Source organism: Cetorhinus maximus, chromosome 15 (assembly GCF_964194155.1).
Source record: "Cetorhinus maximus chromosome 15, sCetMax3.hap1.1, whole genome shotgun sequence".
Classification (NCBI taxonomy): Eukaryota; Metazoa; Chordata; class Chondrichthyes; order Lamniformes; family Cetorhinidae; genus Cetorhinus; species Cetorhinus maximus.
This window is the reverse complement of record NC_135893.1, coordinates 18,492,836-18,519,990: the sequence shown is the minus strand read 5'-3', so window position 1 is coordinate 18,519,990 and position 27,155 is coordinate 18,492,836. Positions and strand designations below refer to the sequence as shown.

Here is a 27,155-nt window from a genome sequence, read left to right as displayed (position 1 = left end):
TGCCTCCAGTAGCCCAGGAGCACTGAGACCAGCTGTAATGCCATAATTGTTGCCTCAACTGAGATTAGCTAATGCAATGCATCATATAGCACATTTACCCACTAAGTCATCAAATGAATAAGCACCATAAATTGATTATAATTAATTTAGTATGTACTGGTAAATCTAGTCTGCAAACAATTCCAATGCATTTGATGTCTTAAGATACTGTCCTTTGCATCACTCAGTACTTTGTAATGTGTATATGTTACCTGTAAAATGAATTGCTATCAATCTTTAATGATCAATTTGCAGTATCTCTGCCTCTTGCTCTATTTATTTTTTATTATTTGCCTGTGGCTCTCAAATTTGTATGAAAATTTACAGATATAATCATAAAGAATTATGGAATTATATTTTTTAGTGTACTTTGCAAGATTTAGAGGGGATGAAATTGGTTTTGGAGGGTAACCCAGAATGAGCAGTAATGAATCAGCAACCCCTTTCACAGTGTTTTTGACTTCAATGGAAAATAAATTTAGGCAAGATGTATAACTGTCTGCTGATTCACTATCAACATCAACAGTTTGTATTTGTGTAGTGCCATTAACATAGTAAAATAGCCCACAGTGCTTCAGGAGTATTATAAAGGAAAATTTGACATAGAGGAGCATAAGGAGCTATTTGGACAGATGGCCAAAAGTTTGGTAAAAGAGGTAGATTTTAAAAAGTGTCAAAGAAAGAGAGGTTTAGGGATGGAATTGCGGAGTTTAGGACTTTGGCAGCTGAAGTATGGCCACCAAAAGTGCAACTATTAGAATTGGGCTTGCTAAAGAGGCCAGAATTAGATGAACACCTATTTTGGAGGGTTGTGGGGCTGGAGATTACAGAGATAGGGAGGGGCAAGGCCATTGAGGAATTTGAAGACGGACATCTTGAAATTGTTGTGTTGTCTAACCAGGAGCCAGTGTAGGACAGTGAGCACGGGTGATAGGACAGCAGGACTAGGTGCATGTTAGGACATGGGCAGCAGAGTTTTGGATGACCTCAAGTTTACGAAGGGTAGAACATGGCAGGCCAGCCAGGATTGCATTGGAGTAGTCATGTCTAGAGGTAACAAAGGCATAGATCAAGGTTTCAGCAAGCCAATGTGCTAATGCAGGGATCGAGTCAGGCGATGTCACGGAGGTGAAGAGTCGATGACATGTATATATGGTTGGAAGCTCATCTTGGGGTCAGATATGACACCAAGGTTGTGAACAGTTCTGCTCAGTTGCAGACAGTTGCCAGGGAGAGGGATGGAGCTGGTAGCTAGGGAATGAAATTTGCAGTAGGGACAGAAGATAATGGCTTTGGTCTTCCTAATGCTTAATTGGCGGAATCTGATAATTTAGAGACAGTGGAGGGGTTGAGAGAGTTTGTGTGTGGAAACTGATGCTGTGTTATCAGATGATGTTGCTGAGGGGCAGCAGGTAGATGAGATACTGCAAGGATAGATCCTTTGGGATCACCAGAGTGTATGGTGGGGAAGCAGGTGATTCTCTGACTATGATCATATAGTAACAATGGAACCAAGTGAATATAGCCCCACCTAGCTGGACAACTGTGGAGAGATGTCAGTTTTGCGTTGTCCCCTTCCCACTCACTGCCTGACCAATTTCACCTCCCAGATTATTTTAAATTCCCCTTTCTGTCACCAATGTGCCTTCTGTACTCCGTGTTCTCAGATAGGACATGCTAGGGTCTGACCTAGCTTTGTGGGTGTGATTAAGCCATACCTTGGTTTGGCTAGTAGAACATGCTGTAATGTCTTTTCCTATTTCCTGTTTCTCCTTTTATAAATTTCCATTTTCATGTCTAGTATCTTTGCTTGATAACTGGCTGAGGTTGACTTTGTACTGTCCTAGCCTCAATGTGAATCCTCTGAGGTGGGGATTCAATCTATGTTACCAAGTCCCTGTATTAGCAAAATGAATACATTTCCTGCCCCAAAAGGTCACGATAAAGTATTTTATTTTAAATAATGCATTAACAAAGGCAGTATTATGAAAAATGTAAAACTAGCATATGGACTATTCTGCAGTCTGCATGTTCTTAAGAATATAGAAGTCTGAATTCTTTTTCTAAGACTAATGTGAGAAATCTTTTTTAATAAATGTATTTTTTAAAAGCAGCTAATCTGTAATTAAAATTTGGTATTTCACTGTTCACTCTTGCTCCATTCAGTCAAACAATATTACAAAACATGGTGGCCTTGAAATTACACAGTATGATAGCAAATGACTGCTTAACACTTTAAAACACTATTTTTCTTAATACTTTAAGACTGTGAAGGATGACATTTTATAACAATGATAATAGTAACTCATGCGAAATGTTTTCGTACCTCAGCATAATTTCAAGACCTGTATTTTTGCATAACTTTTCATGCTACCATTACAGTTACATACAACTCATTGACAACGTGTTTAAAAAAAAACTTTGCTTGGCCATGCATTGTTTATATAGTTGTTGTTTGGAATAATGATAAGTGTTGATTGTCTATTAAATTGAAGTATACAACATCCTGCTCTATTAAATGTTCTGTTGTCCAGGTAAACTTGCAAGGAGTGTAATTGCGATGGACCTTGAATTATTCAGGAATTCCTGAGTGTAACTAATGAAGTATGAATTATTCAGAGATTCCTGAGTTTAATTGTCTTGTGTGATGCAAGAATGTTTCTACCATGGACTATGGGGACAATTTTAACCCCTTTTGCCTGGTAAAAACCAACACATGGACAGTTAAACCACCCCATGCAACTTGCTTCATCGATCTTGCTGCCTTCCCTCGACCCATATAAAGTACCAATACAGTCTAGAAGTGAGTTGCTAGAATTCTTATCTGTTTTGATGGATCAGAATTAACTGAATATTAATTGTAACAAGCATCATAAAGCTGTACCAACTAAAGCAAGACTTGCATTTATATAGCGCTTTTCATGATCACCTGATGTCTCAAAGCACTTGACTGCCAATGAAGTACTTTTCAAGTGTAGTCACAGTTGTAATTTAGGAAATGATGGAATGTTTTTATTACAAACTGTAACACTTGCAAAATGTAACAAATAATACTCTGGTTGTTGTAAACTCAGCTTTGGCCAATAGAGCCTAGATTTTGAGAGTATCTACATTTAAACAAGCATTGTTTTTTTTTTACACACCTACTTTGATTAAAAAGTGTGTATGGAAGTTTAAGGAAGCATAGCAGAACTTTATGAATAACCAAGCCAGGGCAAGTGTAAATTGAACATTGTTTGAAATGCAGGACAGTACTATGTCAAACAATGTCAGAAAATCCCTGTACATCAGTATCAACCCTACAAATATATAAATCTAGTGTAGGTATAATTTTTTGTGAATTACGTTTTATTTTAGTGGTTGATTTTTCTTTTAGGACAAAATTATTAAAATTACAAGCATAAATCTCTCAGCCCTGTTTGTCGATTTCACTGTTTGATGGGTAGAACACAGTCCACTTCCCTCTGTGACCTTTGTTCATTTGATCTGATTTGGATTGAAACCAAAATCCTTTATTTGCCAGCTGTCAAGAATCCAAAAGAATCAGTTTGGCCATTCTCAATCTTGTTACAAGTTGACAGATCCGACTCCATGAGGGTGCAAATGTAGGCATTTGGGCCATGGAATGTCGTATGTAGGCACAATAAGTGAGTACTTTTTCTATCAAGATTTATGATGGTGTGGTGGCATAGTACACCCACTCTCTCTCACAGATACTGGTATGCTGGTTTAATTCATCCTTCCTCTTTTTGTACCTCATTGAAGTGATGTTTGCTGGTCAGAGGGGAGACATTAAATCAGAGGCAACGAGGGCAATAGTGTGATGAATTGAAAAAGAAAAATTGTAAATGCTGGCAATTTGAAATAAAAACAGAAAATGTTGGAAATATACTGCAGGTTAGTCAAAGATGAGTTATGGCATTTTGAGTGTGTACCCTTCATTAGAACAGTATTTGTAATGTAATGCGGACTTTTGGAGGTTCTGCCATCAGAATTAAATGCATTGGCAGTCACTGGTGTGGTATTCCTGGTTTTTAAACATTACTTGGATGGGGGGGTGAGGGGACGAGGATGAATGCTAATAAGAAGGTAAAGAAAGGCTTGCATTTATATAGCACCTTTCATGATCTCAGAATATCCTAAAGCATCTGACAGCCGATGAAGTACTCCTGAAGCACAGTCACTGTTATCGTGTAGGAAGCGATGGAATATTTTTATTTATAAACTGTAATATTTACTAAATGTAGTAATACAACAGACTGTTCAGCTAACACCCAATAAGTATATTGAGCAGTGCTACTGTTTTTCTTGCCAATTTTCAAATGAGTGAGGGAGAAAATAAGAAATATAGAGCTACAGTTAGCAACAGAGCAGTTTAGCTTAGTTAACATTCACGTATGGTCTTATGAAAGCTATTTATTATGTTGCATGTTTCTGAATTTGCTAATCTTTCAAATTTGCCAACAATAGTGCACAAATGCCTACTTCTTGTCTGTACCAATAGTCACTTCCTTTGTTTCAAACAAGATGTCCTATATTTAAATTAAAAAGGAATTGTTATTGCCCACAAAAACAACTTGTATTTATACAAGGCCTCGAAGGTAGTAAAACGTCCTAAGGGGCTTCACAGGAGTGTTATCAAACAAAATAGTAACACTGAGCCACATATGGCAGATGACTAAAAACATGGCCAAAGAGATAAGCTTTGCCAATGAGGTAGGCTTTAAGGAGCAACTTAGAGGTGGAGAGGTGGTTTTAGGGAGGGAAATCCAGGGGCCTTGGAAGTTGAAGGCATGCCACCAATACTGGATTGGTTAAACTTGGGAAACTCGAGCCCAGAATTAGAGGAGTCCAGATATTTTGGAGTATTGTGAGGCTGGCAAGAGATTAGAAGTCATGAGGGGTGCAGTCATGTGAGATTTGAAAACCAGGTTGAGAGTTTTGAAGTAAGTCACCTGGAAGTTGACAATTATAAATATATATTTTATTTTGTGGAATCTTACAGTTTCTCAAGTCCAGAAAGGGACAAGCAAATTGGTCATCAAATTTTCACAAACTATTTAAAATTCTTTGTAACTTTTGAAAAGCAGTCCTACAGTTTTTCTTTTAATGCCTTTGATTTATTATTAGAAAATAAATATTTCTCAAACTCATTGCTTTTCTGGAAGAAATGAAGACATATTTAATCTCATCGGTACTAACAAATAGTAGCCATCCAAGCAGTACTGTTAGTGCAAAGCAGTGTCACTTTACATTGATGCCACAATTATCAGGGCTGATTCTCAATTGTGCATTCCTGCGGGGGATTCATAGGTCCACAGTGTCTAATTTTCCATACTTTTAAATTAATGGATGTCTGAGTACTTGCGATTCCTCAACCAATACCACCTGCCAGTGCCAGGAATGCCCAATGGGAAATCACTTGCAACAAGAACACTTAATTCGGGATTATGTCCTGTTGTATAAATCCAGCCTAAATCCAAATCAGGGCTCAATGTGACATTGGAGTGAAGTGAACTCTCTAGATGAAGTTGTCAACTCACCATTTATATTACACAAGAATCTGCTACTCACTGATGTAAAACTTATAAATACATGCTATGAGGTTCTCTGCAGTTCTGCAGTCTTTTAGTAAATATACTTTTTGTCAGCTACAGAGCACTTTTGCTTCTCCTGGCCTTCAAGGAAACATTTAAAAATAACAAAATCAATTAGCTGGGTCTCTTTTGGCACTGGATCCTGTCTGTTGCCAGCCTTTTCCTGGCAGCTTTGGCACGGAGTGTTACAGCCATAGTTCCAATTAAAATCAGGGGGTCCGAATGACATCATTGGACCTCTTTTATTATTAGTGAGGCCCTTTCCTTTCTTGCTTGTGGCAGACGGCCAGTTAATTGGAATTAAATTTGGTCGTGGGCATCAGTGCACCTGTAGCCCCAGACCACAATTTTAGCCCCCCCCCCCCCGGCCCATCCTGTTTCCTCTGGACAGGCAGCCTTAAAATTGGGGCTTCAATGTTGGGCTCACATTAAGTATGCCCAATTGATTAAAGCACCAGAGCTTGATCTGGACATGTTGGAACATGAGAAGGAAAACAGCAAAAGTGGTGGGAAGCCCTGTATAAAGCTGAATTTCCACTATGATTTAAATTGAGTCAAGCAGTAAGTTTTCCTCATTGCATTTTGCAAATAGTGTTTTTCTCTCAGTATTTCCTGTTGTCTCTTTGCTAAAGTCTCCTCCTACTTTAAACATTATAGAAATCCCCTGCTGACAGTACTTTCTAAATGTTTCACATCCCATTTGTCAAAAAGACATTCTAAAAGTATCACTTATCAAAAATCCCATTACTTCTGTTTAAAAGTGTTAGACTTTTCATCTTAAGAGACTTTCATTTAACTTTTTATTAATTTTTAAAATAAAAATTGACCAAGTGTCTGAAAATGAATTGGAGCTATTGCTTATGAATGCAAGGACACACAAAAAAAACCTGCAACAAATTCCACCACGTGTGCTGCTGAGAAGGGGAGTAATTTGTTTAGTAATATTTCTCTTTAATGTAATGCTAAACCTAGTTTATTCCTCAATCTGTAAGTTTGAGTTCTGTCAGAGTAGCTATAATTTGCCCGGATTAAGGAGGGCAAAACAGCCAGCCAGGCTTCCAGCTTCTGATCAGTATTTATTAACTCCTGCTGGGGAAGTGAGTACATATCAGGTCATGTGAGTACAAGGGAGGTCAGCTGTGGTTACCCTCTCCACAGTGCAATAGCCTGTCGGCGCTTGCTGTCTGAGCTTACACATAAAGAGTACATATTCGAAAGAGGTACAGGACAATAAGTGGCTGGCTCCCATGGTACCAATGGGATTTGTGTCTTCAAATGAGGAGGGGGAATAATGAGAAAATGGCAAAAAGAAGGAAAAATTACTCAACTGGCCTGGAAAATTGGGCATGACCATTTTTGGGTACATAACCTACGCCTAAATGGTGAGGCACTGGAAGGCCCTGATCTTGGGTCTCATTATACTAGAGCTGCTTCGTGCAATCTGGCTGCTGTAGGATCGGGACACCACTAGTGTCACAAGCCCTTTGGTAACTGAAGGTCAGGATGGATCGGGATTGGAGGTTGAGTGGGAAAGTGGTGGGGAAAAGATAAGAGGCCCGGTGTCTGGAGCAGTGCAGATTGATGGGGATGTTGGGGGGGAGGATGCATTGTCAAGAGCAGTGGTGATCAGACCAGAGGCAACTGGAGCAGTGGCAATTGGGAACAATGGTGATTAGTGGTCAGGAATGACTGCAATTTGAGGTATGGTGGAATCTGGAGAAGTGGTTGTCTGGGCAGGTGACAATTGTGGGGAGGGAGTGAAGCAATGACAATTGGCAGGAAGGGTGGAGTCGGAAGCAGCAATTAGCAGGGAAAGGGATCAGAAGCAATAATGATTGGTAGGAAGGAGGGGTTGTCAGGAGCAAGAGCAATAAGTTGGGAGGGGGAGCAGGAACAATGCTGATCAGTTGTTGGGAGGCATGGTTGGGTGCAGTGACAGCTTTCTTTAAACACATGGTCAGGAAGCATAATCCGCTTTTCTGGCTTCCACATTCAATCAAGCAAATTTGAAAAAACTTATCTTGTAGCTTGTGAACAGGCATCTGTTGCCTCAAAGCAAACTAATCAAAGCGGGGACTTCATACAGGCATTAGATCCCTTATTTGCATATGTGAACTGTTTAGCACCTGTTTCAGGTGAGTTTCCTGGATGCCTGTTTTTTTTCCCTCACCAGTATGGCTTGTGACGCACTTCCAGTTGGAAATGTGTGCATTATTCCTGTCCTCCATATTGGGGAATTAGTAGGCGTATTAACACCCTAAAAATGGTGCAGAGTCACCAAGTATATAGGCTTTGGTGGGGTGAAAGTGCAAGTGTTGAAGCACCAACAGAAAGCATCAAAGAACTTAGTACAGTAGCACTTCTTGTACTGAGCTAGCAATTCAGTGGTGGTTGAGTTTAAATTCCAACAGGCAAGTTATGAAACTGCATTCGATAAATTTGGGAGTTTGTAGTCTAGTACTAGGGGGAAAATGACCATGAAATTTGCTGAAAAGAGCTCCACTGAGTTGTAGAAGCAATCACCAATACCTTTACGTGGAAAGCAGATCTTGCCAATGTTACCCATGATCTTAGAACAGTTAAGACATTATACAGGTTTTCCACCTAGGTTGCTGTGAACTTGGGAAGTATGGAGAAATGGTCTTTCCTAGGCTGTTTATGTATCTGGCAATTCGACAGGATAGAGCAGCATTGACATAGGTCAAAGAACTCCCTCTGCATAGTTTTGATGTGTGTCCTAGAGGAAAGGGAGAAAATAGTGAAAATTGAATCTCAAATTAAAATTTTAAAAATAATTTCAGCAACATTTTTATTCTAAATGTCACCTTGGGTAGCAGATTGTTTCTGCTAATCACTTCCTTTCATGAAAGCCTGTTATTTTTTTCCCACAAACTAGATCTTTTCTAAAAGCAGATGAAGAGTAGGCTGCAACATCCTGTATGGTGATTGATAGTGAAACTATTAGAAACATATATGCTAACACATGTTAAAAGGTTAGTGCAGTAAAGCAAACAACCATTGTAGTAACTTTACTGGCAGTTAATTGGTAAGCAAAGCAATATGGATGGTATGGAGACAGAGGAAGGGAATTCATTCCAGGAAAACATTTTCATGTTGGCACTCCTGGCACATTGCCAGAGATGTATATCAGAAAACTGTGTCCCCCTGCCCATGATTTTCTGTACATTAAAATTAATAGACAGAAAATTGCAGACTCGGGACGTAAAAGTTCCTGATATACTCAGTGCCACCCTGAAACACTCTAATGGAGAATCCCTCCTTTATTACATGGGAAATCGCAGCACATGTTAGCTTCAATAAACAATATCTGAAAGAAGTTAGAGGTGTTGCATCAGACAACTGTCTGTCTCTCTCTCTCTCTCTCTCTCCAGTTGTCTGAATGGGTAAATTAGCTCCAAAGGTTATTAAATTGTGGTGTATTTTTCTTCATTTTCAATATAATTTGGCACATTCCCCATTCTTAGACTTTTGCATTGTTATCCCTGGTGAATGACTTGTTGCCAGGCCCCTGTCAGCTTTGAAACTGACCTCCACAATGAACAAAAAGTTACTTTCTTTGATTTCTTACCATCTTATCCTCCCCACCTGCTGCCTTCTCACTATGACAGAACAGATCTCAGGAGTTTGGTTATTAGATTTCCACCTCCTTTTGTTGTGTACATGACCCCCTCCAATGCCTTACCTGAGCTGTCAAAAGGAAACTCTCCCTCTTGCTTCTGCTTCTGTTACATTATTGGTCAACTAAAAACTATCGCTTACTCAGTAAATGATTTGACTTGTGCATTAACCATGGAACTTAAAAAATATAACCACATCTTTGCAAGTGTTGAACCACTTGAGTAAATGGATCCTGACTACAAAATCTAAATCTTCGGAGATTATGATTCTTGAGGGAAGTGTACTCTGAATTTGATTATCTTGTCCTAAATAGCTAAAATGCAGTCTAATTGAATGCACATATTCTACCGATATAGGGACTGTATGTACAGTAACTTCCTGTTTCACTGTGATTGTTTGTTGTAATGACCAAAGCCGTGACATTAACAATGAAACAAGCTACATCTGTTTCAAAGTGGTATTCTAAAAGGGGAAGAAAATTTCACAGTCCTTTGGTAATTTATAATGCTGTATATGTAGTGTATTTCAAACTTCTGAAGACCAAACTTAAGTGCTTAGCTCAGGGTCACTAACTGTTAAGCCCGTTTAATTTTTTTTTATTGCTGCAGTTGTTTTTTTTACTGCTACTCTTGAGTCCCAGTTCAGAATATTTTAATGCCTGTGTCTCATTATTCTTGTGTCAGAGACAATACCATTGGTGGGAGTGGGAATTCTGACCATTCAGTAGATTTTTTAAAAAATTGTGAAACCCAAGGAGGAAGTAGCCTGGATGGAGACGATAGAAAGGGTGAATGCTGTCTGGTCTGTGACCATGGCATGGTCTCCAAGAGGTTGCCACAAATGTGTTCGTTCTTAGTTTAATTTTACCAAGTTGCCTTGAAAATCCATCTAAACAGCATTTCACTGTGGAGCAGTACTGAAGGAAAATGCAAGGCACACTGAAACTGTTGTCCTACTTTTCAGATGCACAGGCATGTTTTAGCAATGCTCTAGACATAGACCCAGGGCATACAAAGGTTTACCTGGATCAGGATGGCATTTTTTTTTTATTCATTCATGGGATGTGGCTGTCTCTGGCTAGGCCAGCATTTATTGCCCATCACTAATTGCCCTTAAGAAGATGGTGATGAGCTGCCTTCTTGAACTGCTGCAGTCCATGTGGTGTAGGTACACCAACAGTGCTGTTAAGGAAGGAGTTCCAGGATTTTGACCCAGCGACAGTGAAGGAGTGGTGATATATTTCCAAGTCAGGATGGTGAGTGGCTTGGAGGTGGTGTTCCCATGTGTCTGCTGCCCTTGTCATTCTAGATGGTAGCGATCGTGGGTTTCGAAGGTGCTGCGTAAGGAGCCTTGGTGAGTTCCTGCAATGCATCTTGTAGATGGTACACACTGTGGTAACGTGCATCAATGGTGAAGGGAGTGAATGTTTATGGATGGGATGTCAATCAAGCGGGCTGCTTTGTACTGGATGGTGTCAAGCTTCTTAAGTGTTGGAGCTGCACTCATCCAGGCAAGTGAGAGTATTCCATCACACTCCTGACTTGTGCTTTGTAGTTGGCAGACAGGCTTTGGAGAGTCAGGAGGTGAGTTCACTTCCAGTCTCACCCATGAAGAATGACAAATTAAATGATATGCCAGAGGATAGTTGGTACCTGTGAAAAGCTTACCCCAGCTTAGAGACAGAAGGGGAGAAAATCGGAACAAAACCAAATAAATACAGTCTTATTCTTTGCAAGTTTATTTTTCCAATTCTATGTCTCCCTCATATCACACCAAAAGGTAAACTGAAAGACTGGCATAGAACTTGTTCCTAGACCTAAACCAATGTTACTCTCTTACGCTGCAGAATTCCCAGCCTCTGACTTACTCTTGTAGCCACAGTATTTATATGGCTGGTCCAGTTCAGTTTCTGGTCAATGGTAACCCCCAGGAGGTTGTTAGTGGGAGATTCAGTGATGATAATGCCATTGAATGTCAAGGGATGATGGTTAGATTCTCTCTTGTTGGAGATGGTCATTGCCTGGCACTCGTGTGGCGTGAATGTTACTTGCCACTTGTCAGCCCAAGCCTGGATATCATCCAGGTCTTTGCTGCATTTGGTCATGGGCTGCTTCAGTATCTGAAGTTGTGAATGGTGCTGACCATTGTGCAATCATCAGCGGATATCCCCACTTCAGACCTTATGATGGAAGGAAGGTCATTGATGAAGCAGCTGAAGGTGGTTAGGTCTGAGACTGTACTTTTAACGACCATTTCTATAGTTTTTAACTTGAGAAATGTGTTCCATAATGGTCGGCCTCACTATTCCATGATGTGGATCTCTGACACACCAGGCACTGAGTGCTAGGCTGTGAATGCATACTCATAATACATGACAGAGTGAACACAACACTAGGGAAAGCACAAAACAGAGCAGTCAATTACATAGAGGGAAATGGAAGGCTTTGCCACTCCAGTAAGAGAGTAAATTGGTTTAGGTCTAGGAGGAAGGTCTATGCCAGTCTTTAAGTTTATCCTTTGGTGTGATGTGAGGGAAACATAGAATTGGAAAAATAAACTTGCAAAGAATATGACTATTTATTTGGTTGTGAAACAATTTTCTCCCCTTCTGTCTCTAAAGCAATAATTTCTAGCTGGGGTATGCTTTTCACGGGTGCCAACTATCCTCTGGCACATTATTTAATTTGTCATTCTTCATGGGTGAGACTGGAAGTGAATTGGCAGGCTATTCAGAATGGAAGGCATCACAAGTTCATTTGATCCTATTCTCTCTTCTATCTGCATATGCAGACTTTTCAGCAGCAGCATAAATCATGGCTGATCTTTCCTTTTCCTAGTTCAAGAATACTGAGGCTAATTGTATTGTAGTCCTTCATGCAGATCAGAATAGATAACTCAATAGGGAATGGGAAATAGGACATTCTTTGTCGGGCTGGTATGTTATTGAGATTTACAAAATATTTTCAATTGAGCTAAAGCAGGATTTGTAATAGGCCCTGCTTTGTAAATATTTAAACACAATAGTTGTGGCAAAAATCGGTTTGCCTGCTGCAGTTATTGCCTAATGGCTTTGTATGCTGAATTGTCAGAATTTTTATAATAATGGGAGGTGATTGCATCTAGTGATGCACCCCCATTTAAATGTCAGATTATGTCTCTATGCTGATGGCCTGACAAAGTTTTGTAATTTTACAGTGAAACCTTGAACAGACTGAGCCAAAAGCCTTGATTCAGTACCTGAGTGAATAAACCTCTGTGGTATACAGTTAACAGTAATGCACTGTACCAAGAGCAAACAGCTCATGATGTCACATCCTTTATTTACCAGGAAAGTGACCAAATAGCTTGGGAATGGTCCAAGGTAGTTGGTGTGTTCCTACTTTAGCGAAATAGAAATGTCACAGCTTGTTGTCTTCGGCAGCTTTTGGGAATTTCCGATGTCTCTGAAAATACACAGCTAAATTACTGCATAACAGTATCACATCAGGAAAAAAATAGAAAGCAAGTATTTCAGCAAGACTGCTCTCCAGACGCCAGATAAACATGAACTAACCTTTTATTTATGTCAGGCACACATTTCATTTATACAAGATCTAATATAGCTTCTCTGAAACTGACTCTGCATCCCACCCTGAAGTGGTTAGCATTATATACAATAATGCTATGCCTAATCTGTGGTTTCGCTCGATCATCGGACAGAATTTTAAAAAATGGCCACAGTTCCCCCGCTGGTGTTGTGGGTAATTGCATCTACTGAGGAATACAGAGTATAAGATCAGGTTTGAGCTGCTGTCTGTTCTAAGTTAACTGATCTCAGCTGAGGCAATTGGAACAAACCAATTGCTTCAACACACTGGTATAAGGAGAGAATAATAATAATATTTCAGCATTGTCATGATCACTATCCATTGATGTCTGAATGTTGCTGGTTGGACGAGTAAAAGATTCGATTGACTATGATGCTCCCCACGGTTGAAGAATCTGTCAGACTGCACCTATGAAAAATGACCATTTGTATGAGGTACTGAAGTGGTGATCGTACTTGTATAACAAGAGTCAACACCTTCAAAAGCTTAAAACAAATACTTCAGTGAGTCTTGGAGTGGAACTCTCAGCTGCAATGACAGTGGGCAAACTGAAAATTACAAAACATACATGCAAACTACATTGGGCTGAAGACCATTTCTATAGGGTTTCCACCCAAATTGAGCAGCTTCGTTGTATTCTGTTTGGAAAATGGGAGGGGCTGGGGAGCAAATACTCTGCTTGCCGCTGCAGCCTTGACTTTAGCTTGTGTCTGAGGGTGTTTCTGCATCCCTCAGAAATCCCATCCGATATGTCTCTGTAAGATGGAGAGATGGAGCAGGTGGTGATGATGGGGGAGAGCACTGAGCAGGGGAACTGGTTGGCCCCTGTGGGCCCCTCTGTGCAGGGAGCAGTGTCTTTGGCAAGCTGAGGGCCAGAGCCAGATGTCATGATCCGAGGAAGAAAGCAGCAAGGACAAGTCTAGGACTTATGAGTTGCAGTGTGGTGAGAGCCAAGTCCATGGATAGGGCAGCTTGGAGCCTCTGATGATAGCTAGGGAGGCAAGAAGAGGAGAGCAGGGCAGCAGCAAGTTGTTGGCGCGGCAGTTCAAGACTGGCGAGTCACTGTGTTGAGGAGCCGAGGCCACGAATCGGGCAGAGATCTGGAGCATCGGCCATGAGTATTCATTGTAAATGGTTTGTTCCTTGAAGTTAAGCTTTCCCTTTAGAGTCTATACAGCTTGGATGACAGTGGAATAAAGGGACTTTGTTTTGTAACTTACATGCCGTCTATGTGCTTAAATCATGTTACATCTTGGTGTCAGAAGTGGGATTCCACAACACAGGCATCGAATCATGGTGGACGAAATGGAAAGTACCTGGCTGAGATTAAGCAGACAGTGAAAGAACTGAAACTGGCCCTATAAGCAAGGTGACTGAAGTAGCTGCAGCTCTAGCAGAGGCGCAGGCTTAGCAGGATGAAATTGAGAGTCGATGTAGTGACCAGAAAGTGGCTTCCAATGTGTTCTGCTTTAATGGAGCAGGATGGAATATCCCATCATGGATATTCTATGTGCCAATGGGTAGGAAGCTGGACAGATTTGGGGGAAGACTGGAGACATCCAACAACCTGACAGCTGAGGGCTGAATTGAGGATGTGCAGTTGTTCATGGTATCCATGGGCCTTAATGAGAGGGAACAGGCAGCATTTGTGATAGAACATCTGTGCAGGAAAGCTTGCTGGAAAATACTAGGGAGAGGTGCAGATGTTCAAATAAGTCTGTGAAGGATCTTTAAGGTCCTGGCATAGGTTTTTTGGACAGTAGTAGTCTGCAGCAGCTGCAAGAGTTTTTTTGAGTACAAGCAAGCTGAAGGAGAGGACCTGGTCTCCGTATCCCTGGAGCTGGTGAAGTTGTTCAACTACATCGTCCTCCTGGATCCCTCCTTCAGATCTTTCCTAGCTGAAGCAGTAAGGGATGAAGATGTCTGAAGGAAGTTGAGAATACTTGAGTGACAAACCCCGACTATCCTCCTTTGATGTGCAAGATTACACTATCCAGATCATGGGGAAAGACTGGACTCCTAAGACCAGGATAGAGGCCATTACCATTAATGGAAGGGGATATAGACCTCAGCTGAAGAGGCAGGCGGAACAGATTGCTGCACAGAAGGCACAAATCCAATCCTTGCTGTTCAATTTCTACAGTAAGCCTTGCAGCTGAGTACACCCAAAGGATACTCCAAAGAGCTATTCGTATTGTAACAGGATTGGGCACCTCCAACAAGACTGTTCTCAATGGCTACATATGCCACAGATGCAACTCCATTTCTCTTTCCTGCTGAGGCCCTCAGCTGGAAGGCTGAACATTGAAAACCTGTTTTTGAGGATTACAGCTGATGACATGCCCATGCCTCAAGCAAATGGCACATTCATACCCCAATCCCCTGTGGAATCTGGGCAGTGAGTCATCAAAGTATCACTGATGTGTTTGAGGGTGATCCAAACCTGATCCAGAGGAGTAGAGCCATGTACAGTTTACCTTTTGCTATCCATCTTGAAAGAGGACCTCAGGAAATTTCAACTAGTCGATGAAGACATTGGTAGATTTCACTTCTCCTTGAAGCCTAAAAGACCTGACCCTGCCTAATGGAGTCCAAACAGACACACAAATTGAGGTGCTGAAAGATGACCAGGGAGGAAGGTGGAGTTTTTTATTGGCTGGTTCATGACAACTGGAGAGAGGTGAAGCAACTCATCCTGCTCGGCAGTCTCCAGCGTCAAGTGTTGACCATGGTTCATGGTTAGGCAGGACACCAAGTGTCGGAGAAGACAGCTATGCTGACGAGAAGGTGATGTTACTGGCCAGGGATGGCTGCCGATATTGCCAATTACTGCCAGAGCTGTGAGGTGTACTTTGGCCAAAGCAGGAAAGCAGCACGACACTGGTGGTCACACACATGATGTCGACCCTGTGGCTGGAGGGCAGCCTCAAAAGACCACTCCCAAAGTGGGATGTGACCTACAATAGAGTGCCGGAGTTGACCACTTCAGTGAGTTAAGCGGAGGAAGGGAAAGAGGTGTTTGGTTGCTTTTGCCTAAACTTTTTTCAGCCTCCAGGAATTGATTCTTGCTATGCTACAGGAGAAGAAGCTGGTTAATTGGTGAGTACCTGGTAAGTGATTTAAGGTTTATTTTATTCCTAAGGCTCAAAATAGTATATTTTGAAAAAGAGCGGGAAAGAATAAAAGGCATGGATCGAGAGGCCTATCTGCAGTGAGTCCAGCAGTGGAGTAATGTCACAAACCACAACGTGACGTGAGTTCAGGGAAAGCAGCTGATTGGTGAGTCGGATTGGTGAGTATTTCTAGTCTTTGAAGTAAAAGTAAGGTCTTTAGTTTGTATTTAGGTCTCTAGTCTATTTTTTCCTCCTCTTAAAAATAGCTTGTAAGTATAAGATCGATTACAATGAAGTGTAAACAGCATTCTTCAAGTGTAAAGAGCAGGGATACTAGAGGAATTAATTAATAAATTAAATTTAATACGATAGTGATGGCAGGACGGGTGATGTGCAGTGTGTGGGAGCTACTGGACACCAAGGTGATCCAGAGCGAATACATCTGTACTAAGTGTTTGCAGCTCAAGGAACTTCAGATCAGAGTTGAGGAGCCATATCAGGGAGGGGGGAAAGTTACCTGGGCACTTTGCCCCAGGGGCGGTCACACCTCTCAGATTAGGTCATTCAAATTTGGTCTGTGATCAGGCTCAGGAGGGTGTGACTGAAGGTGAGGTAGGTGTGGGGACCTAGGGGGTACCATTCGAGGAGCCTTGGCCCCGCAATTGCCCAACAGTTACAAGGTTCTTGCAAGCTGTGTGGGCAAGAACGGCGGGGCGGCAGGGAGGATGAGCGAACTGACCACGCCATCGTGATACAGGGAGTCATTCAAGTGGGGGGAGGAAATAGGAATGTAGTAGTGGTAGGGGGCAGTATAATTAGGGGGATAGATACTGTTCTCTGCAGCCGTGAGCATGAGTCCCAAAGGCTGTGTTGCCTGCCCGGTGCCAGGGTTAAGGACATCTCCTCAAGACTGGAGAGGAACTTGGAGTGGGAGGGGAGGGATCCAGTTGTCGTCGTCCATGTTGGTACCAGCAGCGTTGATAGGACTAGAAAGGAGGACCTGCTGAAAGAATTTGAACAGTTAGGAGCTAAATTAAAAAGCTGAACCTCCAAGATAATAATCTCGGGGTTACTACCTGAGCCACAGGCAAACTGGCATGAGGTAAATGAAGTCGAGGAGTTAAATGCGTGGCTCAAAGATTGGTGTGGGTGAAGTGGGTTTCAGTTCATGGGGCACTGGCACCAGTACCGGGGTAGAAGGAAGCTGTTCCAGTGGGACAGGCTTCACTTGAACCCTGGTGGGACCAGTGTCTAGGCGAATCGAATAACTAGGGCTGTAGAGAGGGCTTTAAACTAAATATAGGAAGGGAAGGTTCTGGAGGGGGGATACGTAGGCTTACAAAGCAAAAGGATATGGCAGCATTGCAGGGCAGCTATTTAAGTAATGATACCCAGATTATGACAGGAAGGGGTAGAGTGTACAAACATTTAAAAAAAAACCAGCAGCAAATAGGGTCAAAGGGAGAAAAAAAATGGTAAAAAGGCAAAGTTAACGGCTCTTTACTTGGTATTTGGAATAAAATAAATGAATTAATGGCACAAATAGAGGTTAATGGGTATGATCTTATAGCCATTACAGAGACATGGTTACAAGGAGATCAAAGCTGGGAACTAAATATTCAGGGGTATGTGACTTTTCGAAAGGATGGGCAGGAAGGAAAAGGTGGTGGGGTAGCTTTGTTAGTATGGGATGGAATAAGCATTGTAGCAAGAAATGACCTTGGATTGGAAGATGTAGAATCCATGTGGGCGGAGGTAAGAAATAACAAGGGGAAGAAGACACTGGTGGGAGTAGTCTATAGGCCCCCTGACAGTAGTTATACTGTAGGACGGAGAATAAATCATGAGATAATGACGGCATGTAGAAAAGGCAGTATATTAATCATGGGTGACTTTAATCTTCATGTAGATTAGGGAAAATCAAATTGACAGAGGTAGCCATGGGCAAGAGTTCATAGTGTATTTGGGACAGTTTCCTAGAACAATATGTGGTGGACCCAACCAGGGAGCAGGCTATTTTGGTCTGGTAATGTATAATGAGGCAGATTTAATAAATGACCTCTGAGTAAAGGACCCCCTAGGAAACAGTGGTAGAATTTAGCATTCAGTTTGAGAGTGAGAAACTTGGGTCAGAAACAACTGTGCTAAACTTAAATAAGGGTAATTACAAAGGAACAAGGGCAGAGTAGGCTGGAGTGGACTGGGAAAGGAGTTTTGCAGAAAAGACAGTTGACGAACAATGGCAGATGTTTAAGAAAATAGTTCATGACTCACAACAAAGATATATCCCAGTGATGAAGGAGGATTCCCCAAAGGGGATAAACCAACCATGGTTAAACAAGGAAGTTAAGGATCAAATTGTATACTTTTTCTTTCAATATAGCAAAGATTAGTGGTAAGCCAGAGGATTGGGAAAGTTTTAAAAAAACCAACAAAAGGATGACCAAAATAAAAGAGGGAGAAAATAAACTTTGGGGGTAAGCTAACAAGTAATGTAAAAATGGACAGTAAGAGCTTCTTTAAATATATAAAAAGAAAGAGAGAGGCCAAAGTGAACATAAACCCCTTGGGGAATGAGGCTGGGGAAATAATAATGGGGAACCAGGAAATGACAGAGGAGTTGAATAAATACTTGCATCAGTTTTCATGGTAGAAGACACTAATAGCATTCCAAAAATACTAAATAATCAAGGGGAAAAAGGGGAGAGGAAATAAATACAATAGCTATCACTAGAGAAAAAGTTCTAGAGAAACTAATGGGGCTAAACGCCGATAAGTCCCAGGACCAGATGGGTTGTATCCTAAGATATTAAAGGAAGTAGCTACAGAGATGGTGGCTGCACTGGTAGTAATCTTCCAAGAATCCTTAGATTCTGGAAAAGTCCCAGAGGATTGGAGAACGGCCAACGTAACATGCTTATTCAAAAAGGGAGGGAGACAAAACAGGCAACAATTGGCCAGGTAGCTTAATATCTGTCAGTGGGAAAATGTTAAAGTCTATTATAAAGGATGTAATAGCAGAGCATTTAGGAATGCATAGTATAATCAAGCATGACTTCATGAAGGGAAAATCATGCCTGACAAATTTATTGGAATTCTTTGAGGACGTAACAAGCAGGATAGATAAAGGGGAACCAGTAGATATAATATATTTGGCTTTCCAAAAGGCGTTCGATAAGGCACCACACATATGGCTGCTTAAGACAATAGCCCATGGTGTTGGGGGTAGTATATTAGCATGGATGGAGGATTGTCTAACTAATAGAAAACAGAGTTGGGATAAGGGGGGCATTTTCAGGATGGCAACCTGTAACTAGTGGAGTGCCATAGGGATCAGTGCTGGGGCCACAGTTATTTACAATATATATTAATGCCTTGGATGAGGGAAGTGAATGTACTATCGCCAAGTTTGCGGATGACACAAATAGGTGGGAAGGCAAGTGGTGAGGATGACACAGTCAACAGAGGGATATAGGCAGGTTAAGTGAGTGGGCAAAAACTTGGCAGATGGAATGTAATATGGGAAAATGTGAGGTTATGCACTTTGGCAGAAAGAATAGAGGAACTGAATATTATTTAAATGGAGAAAGACTGCAGAAAGCTGCAGCACGCAGGGATTTGGGGATCCTTGTGCATGAATCACAAAAAGCTAGCATACAAGTTCAGCAGGTAGCAGAGAAGGTTAATGGAATGTTGGCCTTTATTTCAAAGGGAATTGAGTATAAAAATAGGGAAGTCTTGCTAAAACTCTACAAGGCACTAGTTAGACCACACCTGGAATACTGTGAACAGTTTTGGTCCCCTTATCTAAGGAAAGATATACTGGCATTGGAGGCAGTCCAGAGAAGGTTCAATAGGTTGATCCCAGGTATGGAGGGATTTTCTTATGAGGAGAGGTTGAGTAGGTTGGGCCTATACTCATTGGAATTTAGAAGAATTAGAGGTGGCCTTATTGAAACATAAGATTTTTAGAGGGCTTGACAAGGTAGATGGTGAGAGGTTTTTTCCTTTTGTGGGAGAGCCTAGGACCAGAGGGCATAATCTCAGAGTAAGGGGTTGCCCATTTAAGACAGCGATGAGGAGGAATTTCTTCTGAGGGTAGTGAGCCTGTGGAATTCTTTACTGCAGAGGGTGGTAGAGGCTGGGTCGTTAAGTATATTCAAGGCTGAGATACACATTTTTAATCAGTAGGGGAATCGAGGGTGATGGGGAAAGGCAGGAAAGTGGAATTGAGGATTATTAGATCAGCCATGATCTCATTGAATGGCGAAGCATTCGATGGGCCGGATGGCCTACTTCTGCTCCTATGTCTTATGGTCTAAGGGGAGTTGCTCAATGGTAAAATGTTGATGTGGGGGAAAGCAGCCCACTTAATGGCAGAACCTGAAGCAGCAGCCAGTGGTGAGTGAAGAGGAGTCGGATAGTGATGGGGAAATCGTAGAATGTGTGTGTCAGGGATTCCGGAAATATACCCAATGTGAGAAGGCTGACTCCGTTGCTGAAGGAGATGTAAGATGTCAGGCACGGAGGCTGCAACTGGAGCAGCCAGTGTTGTTGCCCATACGGTCCCTAGAGACATGACTGATCTTGACCCCTGAGTGGCTGACATATCACAAAGCCTGGGTGCTATTGAAAGTGCCAGTTTGGAAGAGGGTCTGCAATGGTCATCTCTAGCAAATGTTGGATATCATCCCAACCTGTGCCTAAATCAGTGATGCACAAAGGGAAGGCTGCCACCAATGTGGATTTGAATATGCTAGCTGTCATAGCTCCATCAAAACTGCTGATCATGCGATTGCTCAGTAAACAGTCACTGTGTTTTAAAAGTCTAGTTGTCAGGACTACAGTTCTCAAGCAGGGAAGTATGTTGCGGAGCCTTTTTAAAAATTCTTTTCATGGGATGTGGGCTAGGCCATTTTTTTAAAAAGGAAACAACCTCTCACCATCTACCCTGTCAAGCCCCCTAAGAATCTTATGTTTCAATAAGGTCACCTCTCGTTCTAGACTATCCAGTCCAGTTCCGCTTCTGGTCAATGATAACCCCCAACACATTGATAGTGGGGGAATTATTGATGATAATGCCATTGAATATCATGGGGAGATGTTTGGATCTCTCTTGTTGGAGATGGTCATTGCCTGGTACTTGTGTGGCACACATGTTACTTGCCACTTATCAGTCCAAGCCTGAATGTTGTCCAGGTCTGTGGCATATGACAGTATCTGAAGAGTCATAATGATGCTGAACATCCTCACTTCTGACCTTATGATGGAAGGAAGGTCATTGATCAAACAGCTGAAGATGGTTGGGCCGAGGACACAACCCTGAGGAACTCCTGTAGCGATGTCCCTGGACTGAGATGATTGACCTCCAACAACCACAGCCATCTTCCTTTGTGCTAGGTATGACTCCAACCAGTGGAGAGTTTTCCCCCGATTCTCATTGACTCCAGTTTTACTAGGACTCCTTGATGCCACGCTCGGTCAAATGTCAAGGGCAGTGGCTCTCGCCTCACCTCTGAAGTTCAGCCCTTTTTTCCCATGTTTGAACCAAGGCTGTAATGAGGTCAGGAGCTGAGTGGCCTGACAGAACCTAAACTGAACATTAGTGAGCAGGTTGTTGCTGAGTAAGTGCCGCTTGATAGCACTGTTGATGACACTTTCCATCACTTTGCTGATGAGCAAGAGTAGACTGATGGAGCGGTAATTGGCTGGGTTGGTTTTTTCCTACTTTTCGTGGATAGGACATAACTGGGCATTTTTCTGCATTGCTGGGTAGTTGCCATTGTTGTAGTTGTACTAGAACAGGTTGGCAAGGTGCAGCTAGTTCTGGAGAACAAGTCTTCAGTACTATTGCTGGAATTTTGTCAGGGCCCCATAGCCTTTGCAGTATCCAGTGCCTTCAGCCATTTCTTGATATCACAGGGAGTGAATTGAATTGGCTGAAAACTGACATCTGAGATTCTGGGGACCTCAGGAGGAGGCTGAGACGGATCATCCACTCGGCACTTTGGCTGAAAATGGTTGCAAATGCTTCAGCCTTGTCTTTTGCACTGATGTGCTGGGCTTGCCATCATTGAGGATGGGGATATCTGTGGAGTCTCCTCCTCCAGTTAGTTGTTTAATTCTTCACCGTCATTCACACCTGGATGTGACAGGACTTAGATCTGATCTGTTGGTTATGGGATTACTTAGCTCTTCTTTAGAGTGCTGCTTCTGCTGTTTGGTATGCAAGTAGCACTGTGTTGTAGCTTCACCAGGTTGATACCTCATTTTTAGGTATACCTGGTGCTGCTCCTGGCATGTCCTTCTGCACTCGTTATTGAATTAGGATTCATCACCTGATTTGATAGTAATGGTAGAGCGGGGGATATGCTGGGCCGTGAGGTTACAAACTTTGGTTGTATACAATTCTGCTGCTGATGGCCCACAGCATGTCATGGGTGCCCAGTCTTGAGTTGCTAGATATTTTCAAAATCTATCCCATTTAGCATGGTGGTAGTGCCACACAACACGATAGAGGATATCTTCAATGTGAAGGCGGGACTTTGCCTCCACAATGACGGTGTGGTGGTCACTGCTACCAATACTGGACAGATTCATATGCGACAGGTAAATTGGTGAGGATGAGGTCAAGTATGTTTTTCCCTCTTGCTGGTTCCCTCACGACCTGCTGCAGACCCAGTCTAGTAGCTATGTTCTTTAGGACTTGGTCAGCTCTGAGTAGTGGTGCTACCGAGCCACTCTTGATGATAGACAGTGAAGTACCCCACCCAGAGTGCATTCTGTGCCCTAGCCCCCCCTCAGTGCTTTCCCTAAGTGGTGTTCAACATGGAGGAGGAGTGATTTTTCATCTGAAGGGGGGGTGGTGTGGTGTGGTGACAGTAGGTGGCAATTAGCAGGAGTTTTCCATGCCCATGTTTGACCTGATACCATGAGACTTCATGGGGTCCAGAGTCGATGTTGAGAACTCTCAGGGTAACTCCTTGCCGACTGTATACTACTATGCCACCACCTTTGGTGGGTCTGTCCTGTTGGTGGGATGGTGGTATCTGCATTGTCTGTAAGATATGATTTTGAGTATTGACTTGTCTGTGGAATAGCCCTTCCAATTTTGGCACAAGCCCCCAGACGTTAACAAGGAGGACTTTGCAAGATCCACAAGGCTGGGTTTGCCATTGTCGTTTCCGGTTTCTTGGTCAATGCCAGGTGGTCTGCCTGGTTTTGTTCCTTTTTTGTAGGCTTTGTAGTGGTTTGATACAACTGAGTAGCTTGCTAGGCCATTTCAGAGTCAACCACGTGCTGTGGGCCCAGAGCCACATGCAGGCCAGACCAGGTTAGGACGGCAGATTTCCTTCCTTTGAGGACATTAGTGAACCAGATGAACAATGGTTTCATGATCACCTATTATTGAGACTAACTTTTTAATTCCAAATTTATTAGCTATATTTAAATTCCACTAGCTACCAGGGTATGATTCGAACCTGTGTCCTGAGACCATTAGCCTGGGCCTCTGGTTTACTAGCTTAGTGATATTACCATTACACCACTGCCTCCGGCAGCAGGTGGCAATGATGGGGGAGAGCACTGAGCAAGGGAACTGGTCAGCCCTACGAGCCCCACCACGCAGGGAGCAGTGTCTTTGGCAAGCTGAGGGGCGGATCCAGATGCCATGAGCCGAGGGAGAAAGCAGCAAGGGCAGGTCTAGGACTTATGAGTTGCAGTGTGGTGAGAGCCAAGGCCATGAATAATGCAGCTGGATGCCTCTGATGATGTCTAAGGAGGAAGGAAGAGAAGAGCTGGAGCAGTAGTTCAAGACTGGTGAGTTACTGTGTTGAAGAGCAAAGGCCATGGATAGGGCAGAGATCTGGAGCATCAACCATGAATAATAACTGTAAATAGCTTGCTCTTTTGAAGTTAACCTTTTCCTTGAGAGTTTATACAGCTTGGATGCCAGCAAATAAAATAACCCTATTTTATAAACCTTTGTGCAGTCCGTGTGCTTAAATAACACATTGCACGTAAATAATAAACAAGTTTAACCTGGCCAATTAATTTCCTATCAGTCTAATTATCAGTACAGTGATGGAAGTAAATGTAAGGACTTGCATTTTTACAGTGTATTTCATGACCACATGGTGGCCAAAGTGCTTTATAGCCAATAAAGTACTTTTGAAATGTAATTACTTTTGTAAGGAAATGCAGCAGCCAATTTGCACACAGCAAGGTCCCACAAAAAGCAATGTGTTAGATGACCAGATAATCTTGGCTAAAATCTCCCTATGTAGATGGTTAAAATGTACCCATTTTGTTTATGTTCATTGTTTTCTTTCAGAAACTTTATCATCTGGTACCTTGGAGTGACAACATGCGCATTCTGTTTCTATTGGGTCAGCCTCATTTTTTTGATGTACTGTCCAATGCAGGCTGTGACAGAAGTGAGTCATTAGAATGATGAAGTTGGGGTACTTGGCGAGCTTCTGGGCTTTGTAGCCAAAATGATGGCCTGTTGTCACACCCCAATTAGTTCCAACTAGATGCCTCTTTCTTTGTCAGTTACTCTCGTGCCTCTCATCACTTTGAAGGGCCTCTTCCAGCAATTTAAAAATTATCTCTTTTGCTATTTTGAGGGCATTGGTTCCTTGATAGAGTAGAATTCCACAGGTAGCCTTCTAGTACCTCAATCAAGTGACCATTCTCAAGTGCCCAAACAAGAAGTATGAACCAAAACAGACTATTTTCTCACTTGCTTCCATGAGCATGCGGAGTAAGTGGAACCTTTTCTAATTTGTCTTGAGTACAATGCGACGGAATGTAGCATCTCTTCCATCCAGTTGAGATCAGGTAGCAAACTGGATATCAAACCTTTCCTAGCCAGCATCCCAACTTGCATCTTCTGTAAATTTGAAGTCATCCAAAACTTTGTATCCTAAATCCTGGTGCTGTCCATTGACCATCCCTGTGCTTGCTGAATTACATTTGCTCCAGGTCCAACAATGCCTGATTGTTAACATTTTCATTGTTATTTTCAAATTCCTCCATGGCCTTAATCTTCAGTACCTCTGTAACCTCATCCAGCCTATAATGCTCAGATTTTCTGTGCTGCTCCAATCCTGGCCTCTTGCACATTTATGATTTTCATTGCGCCACCATAGACATTGATGCATTCAGTTACACAGGCCTAAGATTGGAATTCCCTCTCTTCTTCTTTAAGGCACTTCCTAAAACTTACCTCTTTGACTAAGCTTTTGGTCACCTACCCTAACTCTTATGCAGTGCTCATTAGGACAGCTATTCAGGGAATTGAGGCTGCTGAGAATGTAATGCACTTTAGCACTTCCACACTAATGAAATAGGTGAATTGCTTTTAGAGCAGTATATTGAACGATTTTAAAGTGTCACGTAATCTCATAGAATCTACAGCACAGAAATGGGCCATTTGGCTCAACCAATCCATACCAACGCAAGTTCTGCTCAAGCCTTCTCCCAACCTTCCTCCTTTAATTTTATCAGCATAACCATCTGGTCCATTCCCCCTTGTATGCTATCTAGCTTTCTCGTAAATACACTTATCCAGGAATTCATGCTAGTGAGTAAATCTTAATACTTTCAGGGAACTCAGAAGAAACTTCTTTACCCAGTTTGTTTTGTTGGTGGTTATCTTATATTGATGTCCTCTAGTTTTGGTCTTTCCCACAGGTGGAAACACACTTTTGTGTCTACTCTATCAAAATCCTTCATAATTGATGTTCCTTTATTTGGTCATCACTCTGCCTTTTTTTTTGAAAAGCCGATTCATCTTTTCCTGATGGGTATAATGTCACAGATTTTTTTTGCACTCTTTCCATTGTGCCTATACCCTTTTTTATAAAATGGTGATCAGAATCGTACATAATACTCCGTGTGCTCTAACCAAGGTTTGATACAAGTTTAGTTCACCATTTCTCTATTTTCAATCCTATCCCCCAAGAAATAAACCCTAGGCTTGGTTTGCTTTTGTTATGACCTTATTGACCTGCGTCACAACTTTGTGATTTGTGTATTTGTACTCCCTGCCAGCCTCTGACCCTAGCAAGATCCCAGATTTAGCTTTAAGTCTGGGTTCCATCACTAAACGCCTTCTTCGGTCACTGTTGTAGTCCCAACAGTGGTCACTGCTCCTGATAACATTGCTTGGACAAGAGAGCTGCTGGCCATTTGTTTGGCAGCTCTCAGAGACAAGACTTCCTCCCTAATGGAGGTAGAAGGCCCGCCTCAAGCCAGTTAATGGCCCAGCAGCCACGAGGTAGGCTCAACCCTGACTTTTATGCCTGGGATGGAGCCAAACCTCAACCCCAAGTTTTTGTTTTTTTATTTTTGTGCCTGTAGAATATTTTACTATTTTGTTTTATGTTCCTTGATAAAGTAATTTCAGTTCCTTTTTTGCCTTCCTAGTTCTTTATTGGCTGCTCTCCTAGTCTCTTTGTATTCTGTAATATAAAAGCAAAATTATGCGGATGCTAGAAACCTGAAATAAAAATGCTGGAAATACTCAAAGTCAGGAGGCATCTGTGGAGAGCAACAGAGTAGTGTGTCAGGTCGATGACCTTTCATCAGAACAGGCTGTTTGTATTCTCTCTTGTCCTGCTGTACCTGGTTGTCCATGTACTTATGTTATTCTCTTTCCTTGTCCTCAATTTTTCCTTATGTCTTCATTCATCAATGATGTCTCATTAACGGTGTCCAGTACCTGCAAGGTACAAGTCACGAGTGTGATGGAATATTCTCCACCTGCTTGGATGAGTGCAGCTCCAACAACACTCAAAAAGCTTGACACCATCCAGGACAAAGCAGCCTGCTTGTTTGGCACCCCATCCCGCACCTTAAACATATATTGGAATTTTTTTTAAGCATCATGTATTTTTCCTGGGATCTGAACACTTGTTTTAAATATTTTCCATTATTCTATATTATTGTTTGTGGATATTATGGTCCATTTTATTTTCAAAGTTCTATCCTCAGTCCTTCTACATCAGCGTTTCTCCAACCTTGATCTTTGTCATACATATGTCCTTCTCAATTATTTATCCTAAACCATGTTATTTTATGGTCACTATTTCCCAGATGTTCCTGCTCTTTTACGACTTATCTACTCTGTTTCCTTCCACCTTACTAGATCAAATAGCAAGTCCTCTCTAATGGGC

General features: G+C 42.0%; 1 protein-coding gene across 2 annotated transcripts in view; it reads left to right on the top strand.

Moving 5' to 3' along the window:
- Positions 1-27,155, top strand: part of LOC144690448 (putative oxidoreductase YteT) — a 264,733-nt gene that overhangs the window by 38,956 nt on the left and 198,622 nt on the right. The window lies entirely within an intron of this gene.